The following is an 11,427-nucleotide window of genomic DNA, read 5'->3' on the forward strand; positions in this document are numbered from 1 at the left end:
CCCAGGGATCACCATCACACCCACAGCTGGATCACAGGGATCATGGTCACAGCCACAGCTGGATCGTGGGGGTCACCGTTACACCCACAGCTGGATTGTGGGGGTCACCGTCACACCCACAGCTGGATCCCAGGGATCACCATCACACCCACAGCTGGATCGTGGGGGTCACCGTTACACCCACAGCTGGATCCCGGGCACCACTGCCCCCAGCCCCCACCTCCCACCCCAGCCCTGGGGACCTCTCCCTCGCCGGCCGCCCTGTCCCCAGGCCTGGCCCGGGGTGTCAGGGTGCAGCGGGGCCGGTGCGGTGCCAGGGGCCGGCTGCCGTTTTGCCGTGGGAGGGCAGAGGGCAGTGGCGGTCCAACCATACCAGGACTGGGCCCATTTCTGGACGGCGGGTGACTGACACCGGACAGCGGGTGACACTGGGCTGCGGGTGACGCTGGGCTGCGGGTGTCACTACGTGGGGTGTGTGCGTGGTCCTGCATCCAGCCCGGCTCTGCTTTCCCCAGCTTTGGGTGGCATCCAGGCAAGGGGACCAGATGGTGTCCCCAGGGTGGCACCCAGGCTGAATGCCCAGTGTCCCCAGGGTGGCATCCAGGCGGGGTGACACGGCATGCACCGAGCCAGGTGGATGCTGCACAGCAGCAGAGTGGGAGCGCTCACCCCACCACCCCCCAGAGCACCCACCGTCCCCGCAAAGCACCCGAGACCCCCACCCTGTGCCAGCAGAGGAGCACCCTTGGGTGCTCACCGCCTCCCTTTGCATCTCCCACCTCCTGCCTCCTCCGTGGTGCTTGGGGGGGACTTTCCCCACCTGCGTTTGCACCAACGGGGCACGACCAGCTCCGGGCTGGCAGCCGTGACCCCCGGGGTGACAGCCAGGACCCTTGGGTGCCGCGCGAGGAGGGTGCTGCGGCCGTGGGGAAGCGCTCACGGCCGCGCGGTGCCACCGCACACCTACGCGTGAAATACGGCCCCATAAATCCATGCCCTGTTGTGTCTTATTGCTTAATTAGTACATGAAACGACATGATTCAGAAGAGCCCAAATGGGATGGCGTCATGGGAGGCATTGAAATGGAGGGGAATTAGCGGCTGGCAAGCCAGCTGAGGAGAAAAAACTGGGGGGGGGGTCTTTTGGGGGGATTCGGGGGGGTTTTGGCCTCCCTGGTGATGCGGGCGAAGGGTTGGGATGCGCCCAATTTACCCCCTGGGATTTGGGATGCCAACCCAATCGTGCTGCAAAAACACCCTCAACCCCCCCGCCATGTGCCCGAGCCGTCCCCGTCCCCTCTCATCCTGGGCGCAGAGGTTTGGCGGAGCCTTTCTGGGGTGTGGGGGGGGTTTAAAATGGGTCCCCCCACACCCCACAACGATGGGGACGGGGTACCCAAAACATCCCCCAGCGCCTTCAGATGCTGCCACGCTTCGCTCCGGCTCCCAGCCCGCCTCGATGGGGTATTTTCTTTTTTTTTTTTTTTTTTACAGGCTTTTTTATGACAAACTTTACTTTACGTTTGACATTTAAAAGCTGATCAGATCTTCCCTCCAGGACAGAAGGAAATGGAGATATTTATTGGGGTCTCGGCGATGCTGGGAGAGCCGCGAGATTTACTCCGACAGCGCGGCAGGATTATAGATATCGTCTGTCCGGCCGGGACGCCGGTGCCGCGGGACGCGCCGCAGGCAGAGGACAGCGATTTATTGGGGGCTTGGGGCTTGTTTTAGTCCCCCCGAGAAGGGTTGTCAGGAAGGCGATGAGAGCCCAGGCTGGCTCGGCCCGTGCTGACCCGGTGGGGATTCTCCAGCGGCAGGTATGCGGCTGTGCTGGGGTGATCGTGCCGCTTTCTGGAGGGGTTTTGCCGTCTGAAAATGAGAGGTTTGGTTTTTCCATGTCGTCCTGCAGCTCCTCTCTGCCCTCCAGACCCCTGCCTGCTGCTTTCCTGCTTCCCTACCTGCCCCTCAGCTCTCCGGTGTCTCCTGCCTGGGGACGTGCTGGGCTGGGGACAGCATCTAGGACCTGGGGACATCTCCAGGGTCAGGGATGGTCTCTTGCACCTGGGGACGTGACTTGGAGACAGCGTCTTGGACCTGGGGATGGTCTCTCGGGTTGAGGACCATGCTTCAGACCTGGGCTTGGTGTCTTGGGATGGTGTCTTGGACCTGGGGACGTGACTTGGAGACAGCGTCTTGGACCTGGGGATGGTCTCTCGGGTTGAGGACCATGCTTCAGACCTGGGCTTGGTGTCTTGGGATGGTGTCTTGGACCTGGGGACTTGTCTTGGGTCAAGGGACAGTGTCTCAGACCTGAGGAGAGTGTCTTGGGAGAGCCTTGGACCAGAGGATGGTGTCTCTGGTAGGGGACAATGTCTTGGACCTGGGGACGTGTCTCGGCTTGGGGGATGGGGTCTTGGGTCAAGGGGTGGGGTCTCGGACCTGGGAATGATGTCTGGGGATGGGGGACGGTGTCTTGGGTTGAGGGACAGTGTCTGGGACCTTCAAAGAGTGTCTTGGGACAGTGTCTTGGACCTGGGGACGTGTCTGGGATCAAGTGACAGTGTCTAGGACCTGGGGATGGTGTCTTGGGTTGGGGATGGTGTCTTGGGTTGGGGACAGTGTCTCGGACTGGGGGACAGCATCTCAGACCTGGGGACACGCCTTGGGTGAGCGACGCTGTCTCAGAACGGGGACAATACCCGACACCTGGGGACGCACTGGGGCCCAGGGCTGGTGTCTCCAACCCTTTGGGGACACAAGTTTGAAGACAACGTCTCACAGCTGGGGACACCAGCAGCGACGGGGCGAGGGGGGACGGACCGGCCACGTGTTCCTCCTCCGGCACCGTCACGCTCCACCTCTCCAGCAGCCACCCATATATCACGCTCCCCTCCTTGTGCCAGGGCGGCTTTCAAGAGCCCGCCTCGTAAAAAGGCACAAATAAAATATTATCGCTGCCTTTTCACGCCTGCGCTGCGATTTTCCGCCGCTAACGAAGGAGATTTCCCCTGCGTGGGAGGCAGGTCACCACCACCGCCGGCTCCACAGTCCTGGGGACCTCCTGGGGACCCCCCACGGCCTCTTAATTTGCTGCATTTGAGCACAAATATTCCTGGGGGGGGGGGGGGAATTTAATGTTGCTGCAAAGGCGGGTGGGGGGGATCAGCCTTTCCCCTTCTGCTCAGGCCAGCAAAGCAAGCAGCAAATGCCCATCACCGGGGTGTCTGGTCCAGAGCTGCAGCCATGGGGTAGAAGAGGTGATGTCACTGCTTGCCTCGGTGATGTCATCAGTTTTCTTAGCAAGCTGGTGATGTCAGCAGCCCCCCCCCAGCCCCCCCAACCCAATCCTAAAATGGTTATTTGGCTTCTGGGCTAACCCAGCCTCAGCACTTCGCCCTGCTCAGGCCCAGGCGGAGCTGCCCACCCCGAGGCCGGGAGAGCCCTGGGGGTACAGGGTGACATTTGGGGACAAACCCCCCCAAACTGGGTCATCTCCAAGCCCAAACACCCCCCCCGTTCCCAACAGCCCCAGGAAAGCCAGGCTGAATTTTGGGTTAAAAACTACCAGTATTGGGACAATAAGCCCAGGCTCCAAGCAGAAAAGCCCGCTTTCCCAGCTGCACCAGGGAAGCGGGGCTAACTTTGGGGCTAAACCCCCGCAAATTGGGGCAAAACCCCCAGTCTCCGCCCCAAACACCCGCTGGGCCGGCAGCGGGCCGGGAGGCTGAGACCGGGCAGCTCGTCACACGAGCCCAGGGCCGGGCCCCGTCATGGAGGGAAACGGGGATTTGCTGCTTTTCTTCACGAAAAATGTAGCGGAATTTGGTTCTCCCCTTCCTCCCTTTCCCTTTTTTTTCCCTTTTTCCCCCCCCATTTTCCTCTTTCCTTTTTCCTCTGTTTCCCCGTGCAAACGTGATCCCCCGCCGTGCGAGTGTGACCCCCCGCCGTGCGAGTGTGCCAGCCCTCGTGCAAGCGTGATCCCCCCGCATGAGTGTGATCCCCCTGGGCAAGTGCGCTCCCCCATGCACGTGTGATCCCCCCATATAAGCGTGATCCCCCCGTGTGAGCGTGATCCCCCATGTAAGCGTGATCCCCCCATGTGAGCGTGATCCCCCCGTGTGAGCGTGATCCCCCATGTGAGTGTGATCCCCCATGTAAGCGTGATCCCCCCATGTGAGTGTGATCCCCCCATGTAAGTGTGATCCCCTCGTGTGAGTGTGATCCCCCCATGTGAGTGTGATTCTCCCCCGTGCAAGTGTGATCCCCTGTGTGAGCATGATCCCCCTGTGCAAGTGTTGATCCCCCGTGTGAGTGTCATGCCCCCACACAAGTGTGATCCTCCCACGCAAGTGTGATCCCCCCATGCGAGCGTGATCCCCCATGCAAGTGTGATCCCCCCGTGCAAGTGTGATCCCCCCATATAAGTGTGATCCCCCCATGTGAGTGCGATTCTCCCCCATGCAAGTGTGATCCCCCCATGCAAATGTGATCCCCCCACGCGAGTGCGATCCCCCCCCGTGAGTGCGATCCCCCCATGCAAGTGTGATCCTGCCGTGCAAGTGTGATCCCCCCACACGAGCGCGATCCCCCCGTGAGTGTGGTCCCCCCACACGAGCGCGATCCCCCCATGCGAGTGTGATCCCCCCACACGAGCGTGATCCCCCCATGAGTGTGATCCCCCCACACGAGCGCGATCCCCCCATGCGAGTGTGATCCCCCCACACGAGTGTGATCCCCCCATGAGTGTGATCCCCCCACACGAGCGCGATCCCCCCATGCGGGCGCGATCCCCCCACACGAGCGCGATCCCCCCACGCGAGTGTGATCCCCCCACATGAGTGCGATCCCTCCATGCGAGTGTGATCCCCCCCACATGATTGTGGTCCCCACGTGAGGGTGTGATCCCCCCACGTGTGGTCCCCCCACATAAGTGTGATCCCCCCACGCGAGTGTGATCCCCACGTGCCAGTGCGATCCCCCCGACACGAGTGCCATCCCCCCATACGAGCACCGTCCCCCCACACGAGTGCGACCCCCCCCCACGCGAGGGCGATCCCCGCGCGGGGGGCCCGGCCGGGCCCCGGGGGTCCAGCGGGGGCCGGGGGATGCTGCGGGCTCCATGGCGACGGTTGCCGGGGCGACCGCGGGGCCGGCGCGGGGCCAGCGCGGCGGAGCGGCGGGAGCGGGGATGCGGGCGGCCCCGCGAGATTGATGGGAACCGGTGGGGCCGGAGCGGGTGAGTCACCGCCCGCCGCGGCGCCGGGAGCGGCGCCGGGACCCCCGGGACCCCGGGCGCGGCGGGGCTGGGGGGCGCGGGGGGGGCGTCGATGCGGGCGGGCGTGTATGTGTGCGTGTGCGTGCGTGTGCGTGTGTGAATGTGCGTGTGCATGCCTGCGTGTGCGTGTGTGTGCATGTGTGTGAATGTGCGTGTACATGCGTGCGTGTGCATGCGTGCGTGTGCGTGTGTGAATGTGCGTGTGCATGTGTGTGCGTGTGTGTGAATGTGCGTGTGCATGCGTGCGTGTGCGTGTGTGAATGTGCGTGTGTGAATGTGCGTGTGCATGTGTGTGCGTGTGTGTGAATGTGCGTGTGCATGCGTGCGTGTGCGTGTGTGCGTGTGCGTGTGTGTGTGTGCGTGTGTGAATGTGCGTGTGCATGCGTGTGTGAATGTGCGTGTGCATGCGTGCGTGTGCGTGTGTGTGCGTGTGCATGTGTGTGCATGCGTGTGTGAATGTGCGTGTGTGAATGTGCGTGTGCATGCGTGCGTGTGCGTGTGTGTGAATGTGCGTGTGCATGTGTGTGCATGCGTGTGTGAATGTGTGTGTGTGAATGTGCGTGTGCATGTGTGTGCGTGCATGTGCATGCGTGCGTGTGCGTGTGTGAATGTGCGTGTGCATGCGTGCATGTGCGTGTGTGTGAATGTGCGTGTGCATGTGTGTGTGTGCGTGTGCATGTGTGCATCTGCGCGTGTGTGTGAATGTGCGTGTGCATACGTGTGTGTATGCATGTGTGTGCATGTATGTGCATGTGTGTGTAAATGTGTGTGCATGCGTGTGCGTGTGTGTGCGTGCGTGCGTGTGTGCATGTATGTGAATGTGTGTGTACAGGCGTGTGTGTACATGCATGTGCATGCACGTGTGTGTGCACCCGTGCACGCATGCATACGGGCATCGTGTGCGCGTATCCTTGTGTGTACATGTGCATATATAAGTGCTTGCACGTATATGCCAGGGCAGGCACTTGTGCACACGCATGCAAGCGTACACACGGGTGTGCACATACAGGCGTGCGTGTGAGCGCCGGTGGGTGTTTGGGGAGGGGTGCGTGTGCGTGTGCGTGTGCGCACGCGGGTGTGCGTCCATGAGTCGCGTGCACGCGCGTGCGCTGGCTGGGTGCATACAAGCCTGGGTGTGCGTATACGCACGGGCGCGTGTGCACCCGTACGCACGTGCACGTGCAGGCCCCCGCGTGCCTGCGTGCGAGCGTGCGTGTCGTCTGCAAGCCCCCGCGCGTGTGCGCGTGTACTAACGCGTGTGCAGGCAGGTGAGCGTGCCCGGGTTGGGTGCGTGTGTCCACGTGCGTGTGCGTGTGCGTGTGCAACCACCGCCGGCCTCACAACTTAGGGCCCCTTCTCCTCCTCCCGGGAGCTCGCCCGCTGTGGGGTGCGCGTGGGGGACCCCCCACCACGCTCGCCCCAGCCCCGCTCCCACGCAAACCGAAACCCGCTATTTTTCCCCGACTGCAGCCCAGCAGAGCCGTGCTCCCCTTATTTTTTTGGGGGGGAAAAAGGGGCATTTTGGGGGATCCCTTTGCCGGTGCTGCTCTGCAGAGCGTGGGGGGCGGTGGAGGGGGGCGCAGGCTGGGCTCTTTCTTCCTCGGCTGCTCTCTGCACTGCACCACGATGCTACGGAAAATAATATCCCCGCAGCGGCGAGCGGGAGAACATAAAAAAAGATGGGGGGGGGCGGGGGGGGGGGAAGCGAGGAGCGAGGGAGAGGAGGGGGAGGCAGAGCCGGGAAAGGTCGTCCGCTCCGGGCAAAGCCATTTGGGGACGAGTCGGGTCCTTCCCTTAACCGTGCCGTGACCCCCCCCTTTTCCACGCACCCCCATCCTGCAGCTGGGAACCCCGCAGAGCCCCGAAACCGCCCCCGCCGAATCTGACCCCGTATAAATCCGCTCCCCCTCCTCTGTGGACCGGATCAGGTTTTGGGTGCCTTTGGGTGCCCACAGCCAGATTTCGGGGTGCTGGCGTGGGGGAAGCTTCATTAGGGGCCCAAATTACAGCAGCCAAGTGAGGAGCAGTGATTTATAGGCACAAAGCTCCCCCCCAGCCCCCCCGCACCGTGAACTTGCGACAAAAGACTGGGGGGGGGGGGGGGAATCAATCCGATGTCTTTTCTCCCAATATTTTCTGCCGTTCCTTTGTTCTCCTAAAGAAGGTCTCGAAACGAGCAGCGCTGCAGGGACGAGCAGCGCTCCGTCTGCGAGGTCTTCATCTTTTCCCACGGTTTTAGTATTTTCTCCTTCTCCTTGAGGGTTTCCACCTAAAGCGGGATATTTTTTTCCCCCGTTGTCCCCCCCTCTGGACCCCCCATCCCCAACAGCGTGTTGGGGGTGGAGAGAAGATGGGGGTTGATGAGTCCAGGCATGGGTGGTGGGTTGTGGGATGGGTGGGGAGCAATGGGATGGGGTGGTGGGACATAGGATGGGGTGGTGGGACATGAGATGGGGTGGTGGGACATAGGATGGGGTGGTGGGACATGGGAGGGGTGGTGGGACATGGGAGGGGTGGTGGGACATGAGATGGGGTGGTGGGACATGGGAGGGGTGGTGGGACATGGGAGGGGTGGTGGGACATGAGATGGGGTGGTGGGACATGGGAGGGGTGGTGGGACATGAGATGGGGTGGTGGGACATGGGATGGGTGGTGGGACATGGGATGGGGTGGTGGGACATGAGATGGGGTGGTGGGACATGAGATGGAATGGTGGGACATGAGATGGGGTGGTGGGACATGGGATGGGTGGTGGGACATGAGATGGGGTGGTGGGACATGAGATGGAGTGGTGGGACATGAGATGGGGTGGTGGGACATGAGATGGGGTGGTGGGACATAGGATGGGGTGGTGGGACATGGGAGGGGTGGTGGGACATGAGATGGGGTGGTGGGACATGGGAGGGGTGGTGGGACATGAGATGGGGTGGTGGGACATGGGATGGGTGGTGGGACATGGGATGGGGTGGTGGGACATGAGATGGGGTGGTGGGACATGAGATGGAGTGGTGGGACATGAGATGGGGTGGTGGGACATAGGGTGGGTGGTGGGACATGGGATGGGTGGTGGGACATGGGAGGGGTGGTGGGACATGAGATGGGGTGGTGGGACATAGGGTGGGTGGTGGGACATGAGATGGGGTGGTGGGACATGGGATGGGTGGTGGGACATGAGACGGGGTGGTGGGACATAGGGTGGGGTGGTGGGACATAGGATGGGGTGGTGGGACATGGGATGGGGTGGTGGGTCATGGGGTGGGGCAATGGGTGATGGGATGGAATGGGATGTATGGAGAGCCAGGGGATGGGATGGGATGGGATGGGATGGGATGGGATGGGATGGGATGGGATGGGATGGGATGGGATGGGATAGGGTGGGGTGGGATGGGATGGGATAGGGTGGGGTGGGATTGGATGCAAGATTCCAGGATGGGAAGGGGAATTGCAGGCCAGTGCAGTGGGTCATGGGATGGGGCTGTGTGTCACGGGATGGGACACAGGCACCCATGGGTGCCCCACAGGGAAGCGATGCAGGCTGGGACCCGGAGCACCCAGGGGTGCTCAGGGAAAGCGACGCAGGATGGGAGGCTCTGGGAGGCTCAAGGGGGACCAGAGCACCCAGGGGTTCTTGGGGGGAAGCGATGCAGGACGGGGGCACTGCAGGGACTGGGGGGGACCCGGGGCACCCAGGGGTGCTCGGGTGGCACCCAAGGAGCGGGCGCAGGGCAGACTCTGACTCCAGCCCTCGCCGCCGGCTCCCCGGGGCTGGAGTCAGCCCCCTGAAATGGGGAGGGGGGAGAAGGAGCCAGCAATTCCCATTTTCGGGACAATTGCTCCACCCTCCGGGCTCGGCCAGGAACGCAGCGAGGCGGCCGCCCCTCGCCCCTGGGACCACCCCGGGGCCAGCCACCCACCCGGGGGGGTCCCCGAGGGGCCGAGGGCTGGGCGAGGCTCCCCAGCATCCCACACCCCCCCAAAAAACCCCCCAGTGACCGCAGGCACAGCGCAACCCCCCCGCCCCCCCAGTACCCAGCCGCAGTGGATTCTCCGATGTCTACTAAAGGTTGTGCTCGCTGAGCTGTTCCCACAGGGTCACGCCAGCTCTTTGCCTCATCCCCCCCCCAAATTTGGCCAAAGGGGTGAACTCTGCAGTTTTGTTCTCCCCGCCTCCCAAATTTGGTCGAGAAAAGCCAAAAAAGTGGGAAAGTTATTAAGGGGGAGAAAAAGCTCAGGGTTTGGGTCAGGGGGTTGCAGCGAGGCTGGCTGGGTCACACACTGACCCCCACCCCCCCTCCTGCCATCACCCCCAGCCCTGGCTCCGTATCGGGGTACCCCAAAGCCAGGGCAGAGGCTTTGCCCCCCCCCCCCCCGGCAGCGTTTTGGGGGAGTTCCTGGGTCCCACGGCCACCCCGGCGCTGCCTCTGAAAGCCAACGGTGTTCAAAGCGAGCTGGGAAATGGGATTCGTTCCACCAGCCCCGGCGACAAAAGGAGGGGAAAAGAGCCGCCAAAGCCGCTGGAAAATGAATATTTAAAAGAGAAGGAAACCCATTAAAACGGCTTCATTTTTATTCCCATTACAGCCCATTAAATCAACGCCGGGGCAGGCAGAGGCAGGGAGGCTGCGGGAGGGGAAGGGGGGACAGCCCTGCACTGAGGAGGGGACAAATTCGGCCACCGGTTCCGCCTTGGGGAGACCTGCGGCAACGCGGCCCGGCCAACACCTCCCTCCTTCCCGTGCCTCAGTTTCCCCACGTGCAAACCCAGGGGAGGACGCCCAGCTCCCTCCGTCTCTCCCTGTTTTCCCACCTGGAGGGGAAATTCAGGTGCGGGTTAGTGGAGATGAACCTGCCTCGGGGTCTGGAGCTGCAGTTTGGGGCTGGCAACAGCCCCCCAAAATCCTGACAACATCAAGGCCACGAGGATGCGGTGCCGCCTGAACCCCAAACCTGACAAAACCGGAGCTCCCCCGGCACCGCCGGCTCTGCGGCCGCTTTTATGGCGCCGAACATCAGGACTTTGGGTAATACAGGCAGGTCGTAAAGCCGACACGAGCAGAGCTGCAAAATGGCCGAGGAGACCCATTTTGGGTAGAAAACGGGCAAAACAGGGAGCGGTGCCCACGCCGCTGTCTCACCCTTCCCTGCGGGAAAGCTGCGGGGAGGGGTTTATCCGCTGGGGATGCTGCGGGGATCCGCTCCGCCCTGAACCCCATTTCGCATCCCCGGCCTGGGGGACACCAAGGTCACGGTCACGGTTGTTTTGGGGACCCAGGCGTCCGGGGCTGGCCTTGGGTCCCTATCCGTCACCCAGGATGTGGCACGTCCTCGCCCGTCGCCGTGAGTCCTTGCGGGGTACCACGGGGAGCACTTTCCGGCTGAACGGCCGCCACGTTGGCCAGGGATGCTTGGAAAGTTGAAGAGCAGCCGAGGGAAGGTTTCCATGGCAACGGCCCAAAAAAAAAAAAAAAATTTACATTTCTCCATTTGGGGGTAAAGGCTGTCATTTGTATGCAGGCGGGCGCGCGGCGCCTTTGAAATTCAAGCAGAAAATCAAAAAGGCGAAGGCAGGAGCGTAGCTGCCGGGTGATTATGCGGGAGGTGGGAGAGCGGCACGGCCCCGCCGTTATTTAGTGCCGTCCCCGGCGAGGAGGACAGGGATGGGGACGGGGACGGGGACGGGGACGGGGATGGGGACGGGGATGGGGATGGGGATGGGGATGGGGACGGGGATGGGGACGGGGATGGGGACAGCGAGGAGGTGTGAGGGGTCCAGGCGCTGTGGCCGGGCTGGTGTGGGAGCAGCCGAGGCCAAGGTGAAGGAGAGGGGTGGTGGGGAGGAAGGAGATGCACAAGGGGGTGCCCGAGGAGAGAGAAATCCTTCTGGCCATCTGTCCTTCCTAGCCTGTCTGTCCTTCCTACCTACGTATCTTCTCTATCTGTCTGTCTGTCTGTCTCTCCTTTCTCTCCATCTGTCCTTATCCATACAGCCTTCCTACCCCTGCATCCTCCCCATCTATCCCTCCCACCCACGTCTCTCCTTTTATCCATCTGTCCTTCCCACCCATCCATCTACTCTTCCTGTCTGTCTGTCTGTCTATCCTTTCTATCCATCTATTTATCCTTTCTGTCTGTCTATCCTTTCCATCTGTC

The sequence above is a fragment of the Mycteria americana genome, chromosome 26 (assembly GCF_035582795.1).
Source record: "Mycteria americana isolate JAX WOST 10 ecotype Jacksonville Zoo and Gardens chromosome 26, USCA_MyAme_1.0, whole genome shotgun sequence".
Taxonomy (NCBI): domain Eukaryota; kingdom Metazoa; phylum Chordata; class Aves; order Ciconiiformes; family Ciconiidae; genus Mycteria; species Mycteria americana.